This window comes from Limulus polyphemus, unplaced genomic scaffold (assembly GCF_000517525.1).
Source record: "Limulus polyphemus unplaced genomic scaffold, Limulus_polyphemus-2.1.2 Scaffold1456, whole genome shotgun sequence".
NCBI classification, from domain to species: domain Eukaryota; kingdom Metazoa; phylum Arthropoda; class Merostomata; order Xiphosura; family Limulidae; genus Limulus; species Limulus polyphemus.
This window is the reverse complement of record NW_013667066.1, coordinates 269,617-291,048: the sequence shown is the minus strand read 5'-3', so window position 1 is coordinate 291,048 and position 21,432 is coordinate 269,617. Positions and strand designations below refer to the sequence as shown.

Genomic DNA, 21,432 nt, shown 5'->3' with positions numbered 1-21,432 from the left:
AAAAACATGATTAATATCATCTAAAATAAAGCGACCTCTGTTATCACTTAAGAAGTACAAAGCTCCAGGCTGACTCACTCTAGGGTTTTTCAATGCCTGTCGCTGAAATCTTTCTTTCAATTAAGAAGTTTAGAATGATACTGAATATTTTCAGACTGTTTACTGTATTCACGAGTATCTGTAGTTAACTTTGTTTTAGAGCAAAGTCACATTGGGCTATCTGCTGTATCTACCGCAGGGAATCGAACTCCGGATTTGAGCTTTGTAAGTCCTTAGACCTATAGTTAATTATTTAAGTTGGATTATGTACGTCGTGAAACTCTGAGAAATAAAACGTTGCTTGTGTTCACTAGTGTTGTTTTTATTCAATAAATATGCGTTTCTGGGATTCCAAATACAGGAAAAATAGTAAGTTTCAGGGCTTATAACGTTAACATTTGGAATTCGATCATTGCGATGAGCAGAGCTCATTGTGCATCTTTGTGCTTAACTGCAAACGAACAGGAACAAAATTTTCGAACAAAGCAGTTTACGTTCTCCGCTTGTTACAAGCAATACTGTATCGTCATTAGTATACTTTTTTTTTTAATTGATACTCCTAATTAGGAGCGAAGTCTCATTAGTAGGTAAGTTAGCATGTAACCCAATAAATTAGATGCCGGGTAGCGTGCTCTTCAAACTCGGCATCAGCAAATTGAAATTGAAAAGAGGCCTTTTGCTTTAAAGCTAGTGTTATGACTATAACCTGGACATAATGCCCGTTATGTGCTCGGAACACTGCAGTGTAAGTGTAGTAATTTTAGCTTTATAAAAATCGATAAAAGCTTGATTTACGCAAACCAAAAATTAGACGCAACACTGTCATTTCAAGTAAAAAATGTTGTTAGTTTAAGCTGCTTATTCTAAATCTTCGATCACGCCATGTATAGAAATTTAAAGCCTTGATGTATTTATTGGTTTAGCGTTCTATCCATTGAATTACAACTTTCGGAAATTTCGAGCGAAAAGTCCTACGATTGCGAGGCAACAGAACAATTAGAACTGAATAAATGAGGTTCGGGATAACAAAAACAAAATGTTACCAAACTACATACTGTTAAGAATATTCTATCAAATTTAAGGGAATGTCAGCACTACGATTCCTCAAATATAAAACAAATAATTGATCAGGATAGTCACAAGATTTAAATAGCAAAAACATAAATATTAATAAAATGATGCACAAGTTCTGCATCATCTCTGATATGAAAATACTAGCTTTTATTTCACACAATGACCACATCAAACATAGTTAATTAAATACAAACAAGATGAGTCTGTATGCGATCCGTAGGGTTAGTGGATATTATAATTCTTTGTGTCATAATTAAATTACTTCAAAACGTCTTGAAGTCTGTCATTTTAAAAACATTTAAATACAGTCAACATTTAATAAAATCTATAACTTTTAAACAAGTGGTTGGTCAGGGTTGTTTTGACATGTAATAGGGTTAGTAATCAATGGTATTTCCCGAAATTGGTTTAACCGAGAATAATGGATTGAGACAAGTCAAGCCTTTCAAATACATACTGTATTTCTCCATATAAATTGGTAAAGACTAAACTATTAAAGCTTTTCTGATTGTACTGGTATCGAAATCAGGCTATTGTTATTAAAGGTCGAGATTTCTAAGCCTAGCTTCACACGATTTTCTTAATTATTCTGAATGTGTTATTTTGTCAACAGTAAACTTAATTATAGAGAAGATATAAACGCCGTCTTTGTGAGATTAACCCAAATATTTTAAAACTAATGCTTCAAAGATGTGATTACTCATGTCGTATTTGTTAGTGTCTAATAAACAGATAACGAACATTATGGTGACAAAAATAACGTATTTGTTAGTGTCTAATAAACAGATAACGAACATTATGGTGACAAAAATAACGTATTTGTTAGCGTCTAATAAACAGATAACGAACATTATGGTGACAAAAATAACGTATTTGTTAGTGTCTAATAAACAGATAACGATCATTATGGTGACAAAAATAACGTATTTGTTAGTGTCTAATAAACAGATAACGAACATTATGGTGACAAAAATAACGTATTTGTTTGGCATCGTATATTAACAGATACATTTTGAGAAATACAGAAGAATAAAATAGGCATACTGCTTTTATAATTTTTGAACTAATACGTATATTTCAAAATAAAAGGGTCGTATTCTTTGAGTGGCAAGTTTACTTTCGCCCACTTCATAGAAAAGTTTAAGTGAATATATTTATTCAGATCAAATACTTATTTAAGGTTTGGCAAAACAGTTTCAATTTGTGATTATTTTAAGCATCAGAATCGTGAATTTTAAGGGTCATATAAATGTGACGCCTAGTGCATTCCTGTGTTTTCACCATGCATTCCTCTGTTTTATAAACACAATGTACAGTTTAGAATTGCACATTATTAGCTAGGTAAACAAATTAAAGGGAATCTTCGTATGTTGATGCCTAAAGTACGGTTGTTGTATGTTGATGCCTAAAGTACGGTTGTTATATGTTGATGCCTAAAGTACGGTTGTTGTATAATGATGCCTAAAGTACGGTTGTTGTATATTGATGTCTAACATACGGTTGTTGTATGTTGATGCCTAAAGTACGGTTGTTGTATGTTGATGCCTAAAGTACGGTTGTTTTATGTTGATGTCTAAAGTACGGTTGTTGTATATTGAAGCCTAAAGTACGGTTGTTGTATATTGATGCCAAAAGTACGGTTGTTTTATGTTGATGTCTAAGTACTGTTGTTCTATATAAGCTCACCTTGGGTAAAAACAACAACAATAACGTAGCCGTGGTCGATAGGAAGATCATACTCGTTACTAGGATGTACGTTAAGGTGTAATGCTCTGTAGATATGATATTTGCCAGGGCCACCACGAGTACACTAGTTATCACGACGTTATAGACACTCATTCCAATGTACTGGGAATCGTTGAGCGCCGGAATCTGCACGTCCCGTGTCTCCCAGGCCATGTAGCAACCGACAGCTAACATCAATCCTTTGTAAATATAAAGCACACCAAGCCATTTTGTCATGTGCACAGAATGACACGTTTCACGCTGTGGAATAACTTCAACATTTCTTTCCACCAAACTGAACTATAAGAAACACAGACACACAGAAAAAAAAAACAGTATGTTATATAGTGAAGTCATCCACTCAGAGGAGAGGTTCTATGCTCCCTTCCATTTTACTTTTTCAACACAGAGTTCTTGATTAGTTCGCGAGTTGATATAAATCTTTTATTCTGTCTAACTTTCGTTTATAATTATTTAATTAACTATTCACATCAAGCAGGATAGAACATGTTTTTCAATCGTATCATCTGGATCGAGGGTAACAAAATTTATCTATAAAATTAAACTGTTGAATAGAAACAATCAGATTAAATCTATGATGTTCTGAGTTGTCTTTGATTCACCACCGTGAGTCTTTATTTATATTGGATTTGAAAATATGTATCTCAGGTTCAACACCTTCAAACTCTCTTTTGTAAAGAAATATATATTTGAAAGAAACTATTCCAGCAAAGATCTCCATTCTGTAAACATAATTCGCCCCACCTCGCGGATTGGCCTGATACTATTCCAGTTAGATTGCAAAGGCCTAATATTGCCCTTAAAATGCTCAGTTAATTTGTGATTCAAAATTTGAAGTATAAATATATATATGTATAAGTATCAGTAATGATTTATGAAATTTTTTTAAAGTTACCACTTCTCCAAATGTATAAATAAAACATTATTTTTGAAACATTGTTAATGATTATAATCTATATATATGATTTACGTCAGTGGTTCCAAACCTGGGGTCCGCGTAGGTAATACTATCTCATTAAACAAGTAAGTTTTTAATACTGTTATTCTTTTTAATTGCACACTCAGTTATATATGTCTTTTATTTGATAGTGAAAAGTGGGAGAACGAGTTAATTATTAGTTAATAAAAACAGTTTGTTGGGTAGGCGGAATCTTTCAAAAACATGGGGTCTGTGGGGGAAAAAATGATAATAAAAGGGGTCCTTGGTGGAGCAAAGGTTGAGAACCACTGCTTTACGTTCAAGCTTGTAAAACTAAAGTTTAAAACTAAAACTTAACGTTATTTTCCCACTTATGTAAGTAAGAAAAAAGAGGGTATTCAAGAAAAAAAAAGTTTATCTCATTAACTCCCTAACTATTGTTGAAGCAGTTGAACTAGAGATGGTTGATCATTTCTTAAACCGGAGTCATTAGCTATTGATAAGTGACTTAACTCATAAATACTCACACTATATACGAATGGTGAATTGTTATGTTACAGAACAACCGAGTTGAAGATGCTTTAATACACTGCATGCCTTAAAAAACTTTAACAAAATGTGTAACGCGTACTATTTGAAAATATTTAAGAATTTCAGTAATACATCAGTTATTTCCATACATTACATCAATTACTGACTGCATTTTTAAGATTAGTGAACAAATACACGTGAAAACTAAAATCTTTCATTTGCTGATTTTCATTGCGTTTGAAAATTTTCTAAATTCTTGAAAAAAAAAAGACGTATCATAACTATTCCTCAAACTTAAGAAAAATTAGATTATCACAGTTTTTGTTATTTCTATCTTATTTGATAGTTTAAAACTTATAACAGAGTTTGATAAAGAATAGGAATAACGGATTTACCTGAAGTGTCAAATTCTGCAAATGACGTTCCATTGGATCGACAGTCACCCACAAAGTTACCAGAAAAATATCGACTAAAACCAGAACACACACCATTCCAATGAGCTGCTGGTCTTGCAAAAGCTGAACGAATACAGAGTAATATTACACTCGGATAAGTAACATAAAACCTAGAGAAACCCATATGGATAAAAACGTACAAATTTACTACGAACCTGAACATACCCAGATGTGATCTGTTGATGTGAGAACATATTAGAAATAAATGTAAAAGTAATCATCATTTGAAATAGAATAAAAATATCAAGATGTTAATAAACCACATATAGCTTACTCAAACCCAGAAAACCTACAACGATTTGCCAAGATGTTAATAAACCACATATAGCTTACTCAAACCAAGAAAACCTACAATGATTTGCCAAGATGTTAATAAACCACATATAGCTTACTCAAACCAAGAAAACCTACAATCATTTGCCAAGATGTTAATAAACCACATATAGCTTACTCAAAACAAGAAAACCTACAATCATTTGCCAAGATGTTAATAAACCACATATAGCTTACTCAAACCCAGAAAACCTTCAACGATATTTTCGAGAGTGATTCCAGCTAACAAACTGCATATAGTTTATTTATACTAGATAAATCAAGAACGATATTTTAGGCCCTAAACAAAACTGAAGAACTGTATGTAGTTATAGTATGTTATAGGTAAATCACGAACACGATGTTTTCAGCCGTGCCCTCAACTAAAAAACTGCATATAGTTTTATCAAACTAGGTAAATAAAGAACACGATATTTTCAACTATACTGCCATCTAAAGAACTGCATATAGTTTTATCAAACTAGGTAAATAAAGAACATAATATTTTCAACTGTGCTGCCATCTAAAGAACTGTATATAGTTTTATGAAACTAAGTAAATAAAGAACGATTTCTTCGGCCGTAATCCAAACCAGAGAATTGCATATAGTTTATGCGGGCTATGCAAATACACCACGGCATCATAAAATTAACTTGTTTTAATACCTGCTCTACAGATTATACTGTAGTATATGCTTGTTCTTAGGTATGTTTATAAAAAGAGCAGAAAGTTTCCTTAAAATATGTCTCTCAGGTTCCAAATGCATGAGATACCAAACACACTTAAATCTTTACAGTAAACTGGGTCATAATATAGCCTTAGTTATAAGTTAAGTTTGGGTCATAATATAGCCTTAATTATAAGTGTAGTTTGGGTCATAATATAATCTTAATTATAAGTTTAGTTTGGGTCATAATATAATCTTAATGATAAGTTTAGTTTGAGTCATAATATAGCCTTAATTATAAGTTTAGTTTGGGTCATAATAGGTTGTACAAGATAGGCTGCTGTTTTCTCAAAGCAATTTAACTCAGTTATTTTAAATGGCTTTTCTGAACAAAATAATCAAAATTTGACTTTAATATTTACGGCATCAAATATGATGCAGCTTAAAAAAATCAACCTATCAAGTTTTGTCGCGTAATTATTCCTAGTAGATAGTTGTTTTCAGTATTAATTAACTGCCCCCCAGTTGCACAGCGTTATGTCTGCGGACTTACCCCGCTAGAATCCGGGTTTCGATACCCGTGAAGGGCAGTTCACAGATAGCCCATTGTGTAGCTTTGTGCTTAATTACAAAGAAACAAAGAAATTAATTAACTGGTCTCAAAATTATCAGTCAGATGCTACTGTAGACAGCATATTTTAGCAGGTATCGAATATCAGTAATTTGCAAAAAAAAAACAAACAAAAAACTTGCTCTTTTCAGATTGTTAAAGAAAAGTCTAACATACAGGGTGACCCAAAAGATAGCTGTCCTACACTTAGATCTTTCCTGTGAGGGTCACATTGGATTTATATCACCAAAACTTGATGGTAGCCTGTCAGTTTGTGTACCCCATCTATGAATTCTTCACCTATATACCCTGATTTTAATCTGATTAAAATTAAATAAGAATTATCACAATTTTACGTGGTAGCCAACATTGGATTAACTTGTAGAATAAAAGGTAGAAAGAGAATGGGCTCGACTTAACGCAGTTGTTTACTGTGGAGATATTGTGTGGTTAGCCATTATAACCACAAGAGACTCATCTATGTACATTAGCAAACAATCAATATCACTATTCCAAATGATCACATTTCACTGAAGTATAATGATCAATAGTATACACGGTTGCTTATGTCAATAATGTATTTTTGCCATTGTTTCATCACTCATATTGACATCATCGCTTTATTAAGTGTGGTAATGTTACCCGTAATTCCGTTATTTTGCATTTAATGATGTCTATAGACTATAGGGTTATTACATATAGCACAATCACCAAGAAAGTACTCAGCACAATGTAGTTAGCAGTTCCAAGAAATAATCATCAAATCTTGAACAGTTTTTAAAGGACTACTTCTGCCTTCTGTCTGGTTTTAGAGATGAAGTTTCGGACTCTGAAGAACTTAACGCAGACAGAAGGCAGGACCAGTCCATATTAAGCTATTAACCATGGCAACAAATTACCTAAAACGTTCTTTAAAAGAATGATAGTTACGTGTTTGGTGGTTGAAACACTCCCACTGTATCACCTGTCGTATGCTTTCCTATTACTTTCCTGAGACACGTTGATTAAATACGTAAACATCACATTTCTGATAACAGAATTTATTAACCCTGGAAGTACCGTTATATTTCATGGACCTAACCAGCTTTTTAAACATAATGTTAAAACTATATTGCACCTGAAACCTGAGGGTTCATTATTTTGTTGGTCACAGAGTCCCTACATGATAACATAAAACATTTAACCAACTATACCATCGACACTGCATCTAATTCCACTAATTACTACTGGGACCTTTCACGTAACATACATAGAAAATTAATGTTTTTTTTATCCATTTTATATAGTCATTTATTTCCACATCTTAAATTCTTTTTGAAAGTTGAAGTTTCGGACGCAGCAAGCAAAGAAAAGACAAACATTTCAACTAAAGAGTTTCATCATCATGGAACTTAATTTATTTTATTGCTACAATAATACTGTTAACGAAGCCTTATCAGTTTTATTGAAATAAACGGCTCTTATATTACGATTTTTTTTTCACTGCCGGTAGGGTCCGCCGTATCATACTTGTATGTTTTTGCCTGAAACTCTGTTTATAAAAGTGAAGGAAATTTCCCCCAAACCAGTCGTCTCTTTTGAGAGATCGTTCTTCTAAAAACACAGCATTTGTCATACAAATCGATTGTCAGGAGTTTCAATATCTGATCTGTCTTTGTTCTTACTGAACAAGAAATGAAGCGTTACTAACTTTAAAATACAAAAACACGTAAAATTAATCACAGACTCAAATTCATTTTAAAAGTTTTAGGAAAGAAAATTCCTCTTCTTTCAAGTTGGGGAAAATATTATTTATCTGGAAAGCTGTGAAGTTTCTCGCTTGTGGATGTAGCAACCTAATTTAGAAGGGTATGTAAACCAACGATACAAGAACTAATTGAAAGGCAGTAATTTCAAAGGCCGTCCGTGTAACTTTTATAACACACATTGTATCTTTCCCTATCTAACCTGAAGACAAACTATTTTACGTTTAAAACACTTCATTTGACATTATTTAGGAAGAACATTTAATTGTAGATGAAATGTATTTAATGATAAAAATATCTATCTATCTAACTATGGTTTTATATTCAACTATAACTAATCATTTATTTAAATACACAAAAATATCAAGTTTCTTTGTTTGAATTTTCGAGATTAATTACAAATGAATAAATGAGAAACAACATTTATTTATATATATATATATTGTAAATCAGTTTAGTTTTATAGACATTATAACTTCGCAATGTCTAACTGAGCTCGAAGCTATAAATGAAGTATATTTGTATCATAGTACAAACGGTTCATGATATGCGCAAAGTTCGTGTTCTATATACGTGTCTAAACGAAACAATAAACGAGCGACTATTCGAAGCGTAGGTCTTGTGAAATATTTAAAAACGTAATCATAACTGAAGGTCATTCTTACCTTGCTCTTGATCAAACCTGTATTAGCACGCATGAATATTTGATGTACACGATGGGTCTTAATGAACATGGCACCAAAAGCGAGGGAAAATCCCCCTGACAGAAGAAACGCTCGAGCCTAATATATATATAAAAACACACACACATAAAAAACAAAACAAAAAACATATGAAAGACAAAATGTAATACTCTGTGCCTGAAAAAAACAAACGATAACCACTTCAGTATTATGTAAAACTGCGGAAAAAATTATGATTAAATAGAACTTTCAATGTTATGATCTCATTTCTGATTTATAAATTACTGGATACTAATTATATTTAACAAAGTAAAAAGTTGCCCTTGAAATTTATTATATAGATGGTTATATTTTTGTTGTTTGAAGCTTCACACTTACTTATCACCAGGAAGAATCAAAATAATTTTGTTAATTTTATTTTCTAGTAATGTATACTTCTCATTATGTTACCCACTGGGTCAGTGATAGGCTTACGAACTTACAATGCTGAAATCCGGGGTTCGATTCTAGGTGGCGGACAGATCGTTTATAGCCCATCGTGTATCTTTACACTAAAATAAACAAACTTTCTGAGCGTGTGTAGCAAAGACATCAAGGGACTGTGAAATAAATTAGTCATTGTGAGTGTATGTTGTTTTAAGGAGATCTATTAAGTATGTGAACTAAGTTCCCGAATCATCATTATCATTTTTACACTATTTAAGTGTAGGAAACGACCACCTCTTGAGTGCCAGGTGTCTAGAAATGCTTTTTCGCGTTATCACACACAATGTCTTTAAAATAGTGGAAGTTAAAACCGTGTGGCAGAGTGCATTCTGTTCTACATAGACTTAGTTTTTATATTCCCTTCATTCGACCTCTTTGCACTTCTGAAGGCAACTTCGCCTTTTGTCAACCATAAAGACAAGACGCGTTTTGGAATTGCTTTGACTGTTTCCCTGATACCACCCTTGGGATCGGTATATGTAGTAAGGCGTGGAGCTTAACCCGCAGACATAAAGTATCGTCACAGCCAAAAGTCCAGAAGTGTACGAGTTTAATAGCGAAGAGCCTAGAGTAAAGGCTCAACAGTCCGAGAGGACTCTAACAAGCATCTATTGTCGTAGTTCAGAGGTCAGTTTTGTAACAGATTTTCATTGTTAATAAGAATGCCTCGAAGTGCTGTAAGAAAAACTGTTGACTTCAACTGCGTAAAGAAATAGACACTCCAACATGTCCAGGTACCCGAGTCCATCTATTCAGTTTCTGAGATTACCGTGTCTTTATTTCCTTAAAGCCACCCCTTGCTTTTCTTAGGATACACAGATCCTGTGTCATTGGACTGTCTATGCCATACAGCTTATTTGTATCGTTCGATGGTGTCTATAGATTTTTTGAAATTGGCTGTGAACTAGAATAGAAGGCTTATATTCCATTTAACAAAAATGTTCTTTGATTTTTGCTGAACAGTTACCACTTTGATGCTATCTGTTGATAAGACCTTAAATCTTGGTTTAGATCGAAACGTGCTATCTATAGGCTATCTGTGATGTCCTTACCAGGGTATCGAAAACAGGTGTTTAACGTTATAAGGCTTCAGATGAGCCGCTAGAGAGCTCAACACTTCCAAGATGAAATAAAACTCGAGAGTTTTAGGCTAATATGTACTTCACCACACATCTTTATGTTTTATCGTTTGAAATTCATTATATTTTAAAATGTCTACAACCTTTCCTGGAAAACTTGTATAACACGTAAAAGGAAGATTATCTGTTTAAAAGTTGATGAAACATCGTGTTAAAGGAGCAGGCCCATTCAGGCCTCCGATAAGTGTTTAAAACGTCATACATTTAGAAATTAGTTTTCTTGATACAATATAAACGCGCAAAAGACTGAATGCTACTTGGTGTGTTTCATTATAAATAACAATGAACAAAAGGAAAGCAAATTAATCCTGAACAGTTTGCACCACGACGTTACAAAACATGTTGTGAGAAGACCTGTTTTAAATGTAAAACAAAAGCGTCTACTGAAGGTAGAACTCGAAATTATGACGCTAACATGAATATAGAACCGACTTCAAAACACGGAACGTCTGGATATATCGCTTATGGGGAAATACAAGCGTCTAAACAATGCAACTTTATTATGGCTAACATGAAGATAGAACCAGTTCCAAACATGGAATGTGAGGATATATTGCTGATGGGGAAATACAAGCGTCTAAACAATGCAGCTTTATTATCGCTAACATGAAGATAGAACCAGTTCCAAACATTAATCATATTTCGCCCATATGAAACAAAATCAATAACAAGGTTTTTAAGAATATTCTTAGCGTTAACCAACAATGGCACCATCACATTACAATGCACTGCAACAACGTAATTCTTTTGACAATTGAAAAAAAAAAAAACGTTCTCTGTGTTCTTCAGTGTTTTTAACAAATGAAATATAGTTTATTTGATACAACTGACTTAACTATAAAGATGGATGAACACGGCACCACTCTTTTCACACATAAATTTACAAACAACCGGATCGGAAAGAATTGTCATTTAATTCCAATTTAGTACTTACTTCATGTTGCACTGCTGGCAAGAGGCGTTTTAATTCCAATTTAGTACTTACTTCATGTTGCACTATAGTAAGAGGTGTTTTAATTCCAAGTTAATAGTTACTTCATGTTGCCCTACTGGCAAGAGGTCGTTTTAATTCCAGTTTAGTACTTACTTCATGTTGCACTATAGTAAGAGGTGTTTTAATTCCAATTTAGTACTTACTTCATGTTGCACTATTGGCAAGAGGCGTTTTAATTCCAAGTTAATAGTTACTTCATGTTGCCCTATTGTCAAGAGGTGTTTTAATTCCAGTTTAGTACTTACTTCATGTTGCACTATTAGCAAGAGGTGTTTTAATTCCAATTTAATAGTTACTTCATGTTGCACTATTGGCAAAAAATGTTTTGATTCCAATTTAATAGTTACTTCATGTTGCACTATTGGCAAGAGGTGTTTTAATTTCAATTTAGTACTTACTTCATGTTGCACTATTGGCAAGAGGCGTTTTAATTCCAATTTAATACTTACTTCATGTTACACTATTAGCAAGAGGCGTTTTAATTCCAATTTAGTACTTACTTCATGTTGCACTATTGGCAAGAGGCGTTTTAATTCCAATTTAGTACTTACTTCATGTTGCACTATTGGCAAGAGGTGTTTTAATTCCAATTTAGTACTTACTTCATGTTACACTATTAGCAAGAGTTGTTTTAATTCCAATTTAATACTTACTTCTTGTTACACTATTAGCAAGAGTTGTTTTAATTCCAATTTAATACTTACTTCTTGTTACACTATTAGCAAGAGGTGTTTCGAGAAATGTTTATTAAGTTTCCTATTTTACGTGGTTTTCAAATTAAATATTAGTACTTACAACCTGAACGGCATCTTATGAGCGCGTGGACTGAACCGCTACGTCAGAGAATCCTAGGATCAGCTAGAATCGTTCCTAATTTTGAATTATTACTCAGATGAAAGCCAGTCAGCCACATACAACTTCTTTGCTTCCTTTTACTGAATAACGGGATTAATTGTCAAATTTACAGCACGCTCACAACTGAAAGTGAGGAGCATGCTCGACGACATCAAGCTTTGAACCTTGACCTTTATGACTTACATCTCGACACACTAACCACTTGACCAGGCCCAGTCCACTTCAAACTGGGACAACAGAGCACAGTCAGGTTTACAGTGTTTACCAGTTAAAAAAATAAAAGTTCAACATGAAAATATTGAAATCTCTGTGCAAGTTTACCATTCACATCTGTCCACCGCTGGCTCAGTGGTAGACGTATAACGCTAAGATTCGAGGCTCCATCGTACGACCTACTCTGTGATTAATATCAGTCCTTGAAGGAGTTGTACTCCGTAATTATGTTCTTTTATAGTTTTAGTTTGCATTAAAACACATTAGTACCATGCGAAAACACGAAGAAGGATTTGATCTTCATTAGTTTAATGATACAAAGTATTAAGAAAAGAGCCCCCACCCCCAGTGACTCAGCGGTACGTCTGTGGACTTACAGCGTTAAAAATCTGGTTTCGATACCCGTGGTGGGCATAGCACAGATAGCCCGCTGTGTAGCTTTGGGCTTAACTTACAAATAAACAAAAAGTTAAGAAATAATTTTCATACTATTTTTTATAGAAAGTATCATAAAGGAAACGTACAGGTAAACATGACAAATATCGGATAAAAACTTTCTTTTTTTGATTAATTAATTAATTGATTAGATGTTACCATCAGAACTATATACCACTTACCATAGCCCCCCCCCCCCAGTGGAACAGCGGTATGTCTGCAGAATTACAACGCTAGAAACCGGGTTTCGATACCCGTGGTGGGCAGAGCACAGATAGCCCATTGTATAGCTTTGTGCTTAACTTCAAACCAACCAAACATTTACTATAAACAAAGATATGGACGTTTACTAACGTCTGCCAAAATGATTTAAATTATTATATTCTCGTACATACTTAGCTATACACTTATAATGTACAACTATCTGTTTATAATGATAACACTTACCGAACATATGTAAGAGAAATGACTTTCAGTTGTCAATGTGCCATAATCAAGACCAAGCAGGATTATTGCCACGTAGACTAGAAGACAACCAATGACCGCCATGTTGTTTAACTTTGGACTAGACAGCTTAATGTACCTGAAAGAATTTGGTTATTATCGAACGAGAAAAAAACAACACAAAACTGAACAAATGGTAAGGACATAACACTGAGTAAAACATATATCAAATACATTTTGAAGTTTCAGTAGAATATTGTTCTAGAATTGTTGTGATAATGAAAATAAATGAAAAAGGCCTAGCTTACAATTTATTTCTTGATTTATTCGACATAGATGATTATATAGCAAAGCACACTTTGAAGTGAAGGACATCAACGAATCATACACTCCATCTCCCCTCCTATAAACAACAACAATGACGAAAAAAAAACATTTGCAATTACGTAACTGTTAGCCTGTTAGTCTTTAGGGTAAAAATGAAAGGAACCGAATGCCTTACTTCAGATGACGAAAGTAAATGTTGAACACGAGGAACAAGATGGCGAGGGTCATACCAATTACTGCCAGCGTTGTCATGACGACAAATGCACCTTTGTGTATAGTGGCTATACGACGAATGAGAGTGCGCTGTGCAACGGGTACATCACCAGCTGTAGGATATAACATTTACAAGAGAGTTAAATGTTTCAAATAAAGGGTACATTTCGTTGCTGTTGTTTTTTTACAATAAAATTAAATGTTAACTTCTAAAGAATAGTTATTTCTAAAATAATTTATATATAAAGCTTAGTTGTTTAATCTTTAAAATATTTCAAATATTCGGGTAAAGGATATCTCCATGTTGGTTTTTGTTTTGTTTTTTACAAAGTAGGACTTCGGCTCGTCTTGTACCTGTGTTTGTAAAAACCTTTGACCCAAAGTAAAGAAATTCACTTACTTATTGTTTATTTGTTTGTTTTAAATTATGCTCAAAGCTACACAATGGGCTATCTCTGCTCTGCCCATCACGGGTATCGAAACCCGGTTTCTAGCGTTGTAAGTCCGCAGACATACCGCTGTGCCACTCGGGGGGGGGGGTGGGCTTATTATTCATAAAGAAAGATCGAACGTTTGAAAATTTTGAACTGAACGTTTTTTTTTACAATAATACGTTCTTCTTTTCCTGTGTGGTTTGATACCAACACGAACGTTTCGCAAACGCTGATATTTTCGAATCAGCGCCCATTGTATTTGTGTATTTGAAAAATTATCCCATTAGATAACACAAATGCATAATAATAATAATTGTAATAAAAAAATAAGCTTTTATAAATTAAATGATTTTGAGATATCATTAATACATAATCCTAGAAACTGAAAAAGACTCTCAACGTGGGATGTTCAAATAGTACGTTTAGCTGCTGGAACTTGCGTTGTGGACAAATTGAGGTGTTTTTGCTTGTTTCGGCAGGTATCATTTATAAAAATATTTACTAGTTAAGTAGGAAACAAGTAAAATTGATGAGTAACAATGTCATTAAGTGTATGAAGTTAACGTCGCTGAATTAAATATCGTAAAGAAGGTGCTTTTGACATAATTAGTACTTTCACTTGCTGTGTTCTACTTAGTTTATCTTCCTTTGTATTTCAGTCTTTTTAAAATAATTACTGTGTTAACCCTTCTTCGTGCTTCCTAAGACAAACAGGTAGCCATTATGTAGTCTTTTAATCTATAGAAACTTTCTTCTCCGACGTATAAATTGACTTAATATAAATCCAAGTATTAAATGCACGATTTAGGTTAGAACCATTTCTTTGACATTTCCAATTACACTTTTTTTCTCTCTTAAATCTAAGTAATTCTTCGTCGGTTGTTGTACTTAATAATATGACGTTTTTTACGATTTTGGAAGGAAATATCTTTAACTATTAAAATTGCAGGTTTTATATATTTAATATTTTTTTAATTTTTTTTAAAGACCATTTGAATAAAACACCTTATTTTTGTTGTCTGATTCCAAGTTTCCGAGTCCGTTCACATCATTAGACAACTAACTCTTTCTACATAATTTCAAAAGCTCAGTCATCATCAGCATTTCACAACTCCCGATAATTTAGAGACTTTAATTCATTTATGTTAATTAAAGGAATAACTTATCCGTTTCTTCTTTTGTTTCTTCTTCGAGCGTATAGAAGTTTTAGTCCTACTGAGGGCTTCTATGTAAAAAGAAAACGCATAAATCAAAAATAATCTTCCTTTATGTCTGTTAAACTTCCTGAGTTAAATATGTTTGCATAAGGTGGTTACTTCACTGCCCAGTGACCTCTAGTATTATTGTTCACAACCAATCAAGGGATTCATTTTAAGAAAAAAATAACGTTAAGGAAATTGTTAAACATTTCTAAAAATAACCTTAAGAATTAATGAAACTTTGAAGAATGGACGACAACCGCCTGTTGTAGAGACACAAGAGTAGAGGACGACGTTTCGAAAGTCTTTCGCCTTTCGTCTTCAGGTCCTCTGCAATAGGCAGTTGTCGTCCATTATACAAAGTTTCATCATGAATACTCTGCTTAAACAATCTATCAAAGAAAACCTTAAGAATGATTTTAAACCGCTATTATGCGTACAATACTTGCTTCACGTTGAAATATAACATTTTCTAGTGAACTAGAATACATTGAATGCATTTTTCATCTTGGTTCTTGGTATAGTTTTATGTTTACTCTTTAATAGTGAAAGTGTGTTTCAAGCTCTCTAACATTGTGACTAAATTTGAGCATCCGGGCTTTCTTTTCCCCGGGGTTGTGTAAATTGTAATATGAAGCATGTTTGCTTACAAAATTGAGAGTACCAGATCTACTTGGAAAACGGGACAGCTTCATCGAATATTTTGCTAAAAAATGTAAAAACAAAAGTGTGCGTGTGTATATATATACAAAATCCACTCCAAGCTGTCTTTTGCGCATTTGGATAACATTCCCTGTCACCAAGAGATAAAAACATCCGCTGGATGACATTATCTATCACCTAGAGATATATAAACCATCCGCTGGATGACATTATCCATCACCTAGAGATATATAAACCAACCGCTGGATGACATTATCCATCACCTAGAGATATATAAACCAACCGCTGGATGACATTATCTATCATCTAGAGACATATAAACCAACCGCTGGATGACATTATCTATCACCTAGAGACATATCAACCAACCGCTGTATGACATTAACTATTACTTAAGGACATACAAACCAACCACTGGATGACATTAACTATCACCTAGAGATATATAAACCATCCGCTGGATGACATTAACTATCACCTAGAGACGTACAGACCAACCACTGGATGACATTAACTATCACCTAGAGACATATAAACCAACCACTGGATGACATTAACTATTACATAAAGACATACAAACCAACCACTGGATGACATTAACTATTACCTACGAAAATATAAATCTCCTCTGAATGACATTGTCTATCATCGACCTGATTGGAACAATGAAAGCTGTTTTAGCCTGAAACTTCAGTTTTCATTTTATCATGGTAAAGCAGTTGTTCTTCGCATTACATTTTCTTGACGTAGTTGTAGACAATAAAATGTGGAGTCAACTACAAGAAAGTCAGCAATATGTACCAGGGAACGAAGTCACCTTAAAGAAGCCTTCTCCAAAATCTTTAAGCATGTCATTTTTTATACACCAAATCAAATCAAGCTGCGACGAAAATACTTCCTATAATAAAAACAACAACAACAAAAGAACAAAACACGCTATTAGACTAAGAGTTGAAGCCTGTTTTAGGAATAGTGAGCCATTTTGCTAAACCAAATACGTAACCACACGGTTTGAGCGTAGTTCTGTGAATAGCATGTCCAGATTATGAATCCGATTGTTCACGAGTCGCGTCCATTTGTCACTAAAAACACGCCCTGCGTTTTGGGGTCGTACGTATGCTATAAGAGCGCCGTTGATACCCTACTCTTCGGTCAGGCAAGAGTAGCGTAAGAGTTAACATAGGTGCTTTGGACAAGTGCCTTCCCTCTAGTGTACGAGTTCAAAATTATGGGCAGCTGTGAGTGGATATCCCTTGTGTAGCTTTGCGTGAAAATTCAACAAACTATTAACCAAATTAACGTTGATTTTTCGAAATCTATATTTCTAGATTTTTTTTTGTGTGCAAACGCATACTGAAAGCATTCCTTCGACAGAAATTATTTATCACATGTTTGGATAATATTGTCAGAAAAAGATGGTCACGAGGTCAAAGGATAAACTTCAACAGTTCACGTTGAATTTACAATAAATGTCTATAGGTTTTAAAGACGATGAAATAAATGACACGTTCCATTGCGAACAGTAAGTAGACACTGCTACTCTGTCTCTATGTTTTCTCCTTGTTCTCCTGCTAAGATAGAAGAGGAGGCGAGGGTTTGGTTCTCATGACCAATCCAAGAATATTTTAAGAGATTACTCAAAGCTACTTGCCTAATTTTGAATTTATACAAAATTGTACTTTGTATGTAGAACTGTATCAGAAAAGAGGTGGGTGGTAATTTAACATTACTTGGTTACTTACAATAAAAAGGAATGCAAGTGTATTGAAACTTAAACTGCATGAAAAATACTTACGGTAAAATAACATATAATGTGATGTATAGTAATTAGAACTATGTCTATTGGAAATATACCAGATTTTCACCTTTCCATACGACTGGAACGCACTCTGAACAGGTAAAAGATAACTTTGTTCGGTTTGGATAAAACAATGCCACCTGACGGGGTTCTCCACCTAAAATAGTGAAGTAATATAAAAAACACTTTCAGGTTCGTATCAAATAACAAAGAAATTTCTTAAGTGTTTTATACTTATAAAAACTGTCATTTCAAGATACATATGTTCGTAAGGTTTAAGCCTTTTTTTTTCAATCTGTTATTGCGAATAATTCAATTTTTATGAAACAGCCATTTTTATAAATATACCTTTTTCTATATCTCAAGAATTTTTCATGGGTAGTTAAACTTTGCATTGATTGGATTAATAGTAACTGACGCATTAAATCAAGATAGCAACAATGAAAAATAATTTTGAATAACGCAGCAGTGCTAGCTTTATCGCTACTGAAAACAATTTAAAATACAAAGTGCTGTAAAGGTTTTTCTATTAAGAAAAAACAAGAAATTAAAATTATATCATCCGAAGAGAAAACGTCGCAGTCATCAGAGCATAAATCCAACGGGTTCTTTTTTTCATGTCAGATTATGATAAAACGTGATCAATCAACTTGAGAAAAAAATAACAAAAAATTATGAAAATCAAAGCCAATCTATTGCTCAGAAAGATTGATTAAAATTAGTGCTCCACCTCTTATTAAAAATGTTAGATCAAAAGTAAGCTCACTAAAGATCAGAACTAAAATAATTAAAACATATCATGTACGTTAATGAACTCAGTTCGGTATAATCAGGGTTGGCAACAGTACCGGTAGTACCATGTCGCCGGTACTGGTACTCGAGTATCTCTTAATCAAGTGACTTGAGCAGTTAGAAATTCACTATTCTTCCCAGCGAGTCCTCGTGGGAAAATTATTTTTTACATCAAACCAAATTGTCAATTATCTGTAAGCCCACGTGGTATGACGACTATGAGCAATGAATCAGTTGAAATCTAGGCTTTCTATTGGTTATAAATTTTATGGGAGTTGGCCTCAGAAAAATCTATTAGCAAATTGTAAATTAGAGCATGTCACAGGTAGGCGTGGAGAGTGGTTTCTGAATTTTTATTGATTGGTCTTTAGCTCCATAAGATTGAAGAATATAAAAATAATATAGAAACTTCAGAATATCTATGACGAAATTATAGAGACTATTTTACATTATATTTCGTAGTTTTCTAGGGGTAGACAAAAAATCCAGAAGAGAAGACAGTTCAAAAACAAATATCCAAATTCTCACACTATGGGAATTTGTGGTTGTTTTTAGATAATTTCTTACATAATTAAAATTTAAATATAAAAATTTAATTTATTATCTATGGTTTGATGTCAAGTTTGTTCGTATATCATGATAATTAAGTAGTTTAATTAAATTTTGAATGGAACTCACTAAAGCGTCGTGACATGCGCAGTTTGACCTGCCCGCATGCTAAGAGTTAATCACGCACGCACGCACCTACCTAACGTGCAGTCGATCACGTAGGAACATTCACGTTTTCTTCTAGAGTATGGGAGCCATCAGTTTCCCATATTTCAGGCTATTGCCGATTTTCACAGCGAGATTCGCTTATCGATTGAAGTATGAACTCAAAACTACCATATCAAACATTTATAATTCTGTGAAAAGCAAAGCTGAAAAACCTGAGGAGGCGTTAGGTTAAAACTCTGAAGATGGAACATGTGATAACAGATATTATTCTCAATATATAATATACTATAAACCAGTACCGGTACTGGACGCCGAGTACCGCTGGTACCAGTACTGACTACAAACCCTGGGTATAATAAACTGACTAAAAATACGTAACGTTACAAATCAGTACACAACAGAACTAAAAATTTGTAACGTTACGTATTTCTAGTCAGTTTGTTATACCGAACTGAGTTCATTAATTAACGTACATGTTATTTTTTAATTACAGTACACCACAGAACTAAAATTCAATGAGAAGGTGACGAAGTCATAAGTAAGGGTGTCCTCGCCGTTGACGATAAAGTTGGACATAATCCCATCCAAAGATACTTTAAAATGTTTGATTCAACCTAATCTTACATCTAATCCTTGTTTCGCTATATTTCTTATTTATCTTTTTACTTTCAAGTTGGTTTCTATAGAGATCTTTCACTTATGAAGGTTTTTTTTATTTGTTCCTTAATTTTAGCGTACAGCTACACAATAGCCTATCTGTGCTCTGTTCATTACGTGGAATCGAACCCCAGATTTTTGAACTGTAAATCCGTAAACTTACCGCTGACCCACTGGGGGGGAGGGGCTTTCAAGAAGGAATATTTAATATAGCGAATAACAGTTTTTTTTTCTTGTAGTGTTTGTTTAGAATCTTTAATTACGGCTACTTAAACTTTTGGAAAGTTATTTTCAAATATGTTTCTGTTGTTGTCGTCTTTGTTTGTAGCACGATAATTTGGAAACATTGCTTTAGAGATGGGCAAATTTTTACGTACGTGCATCAGAGGTGCCTTTCAAAGTATTCTTTGCCCATGCAACTCAGAAACGTTTTTGCTAATCAGAATATGAAGGTTTAACTTTATTAGAATTTGCTGTTTGTTTCGGAGAATATGATAATACCAGTTCTGGTTCGATGTGGATTATTTGTCGCTACTGGCAACAGGTTGCCGGCATCAGATGTTCTTTTGTTCGTTCATAACAAAACAATTGTTGATGCTGTCTCGCACACATTTGAACACGTTATGGCAACGGTTCGCAACTTAACGTTAACGTATCAAAATTTTAAATTGAATGGAGAGTTATATATATACGAAATAATCATGACATTTAGTATTTCCAGAAGCTAACAGATGGTAGATATACCTATCAGATAATACTTTCGTCAACTGATCATCTTAAGGACGACATAATTCCTATCTATTTGAATCCGATATATTTTACTTTGTCAACAACCGACGAAAACAGTTGTTTCAGTCTACATGTTCCCTTTAATTTTGGAGCAACGGTTTATCGCTGTAGTTTCAGTAGTTTCTCTGAATATGGTGACGAAAGACAACTGGTAAATTCTTAGATTTAGTCTCGAAGTAAAAACCAAGTAACATAATATCTTCTGTTATTTAGTGTGAACTGGAGAAAGGGAAATAAGTAATACTTTTAATAGAACTTTTGTGGTTGTATATCCTGGGCTTTGCACTTGTTTGTCGTTTTGTTATATGAATATTATTGAAGGAGTGTTACATATTTTTAGAGGAATAAGTCTACTTGTGGCGACAATGCACTGTCGAATGGTCGGAAACTCGCCGTGAAACAAATATGTCGCCCGTGGCGCCACAGCTCACTCTTCTTACATCACTACTTAATCATATGGAAATTGTTTTTATAAGGGAATGATAAAAAACCTCTG

At 33.7% G+C, this 21,432-nt stretch overlaps 1 pseudogene; it reads right to left on the bottom strand.

Moving 5' to 3' along the window:
- The window catches only part of LOC106463663, a 119,763-nt pseudogene that overhangs the window by 1,033 nt on the left and 97,298 nt on the right, over positions 1 to 21,432 (bottom strand).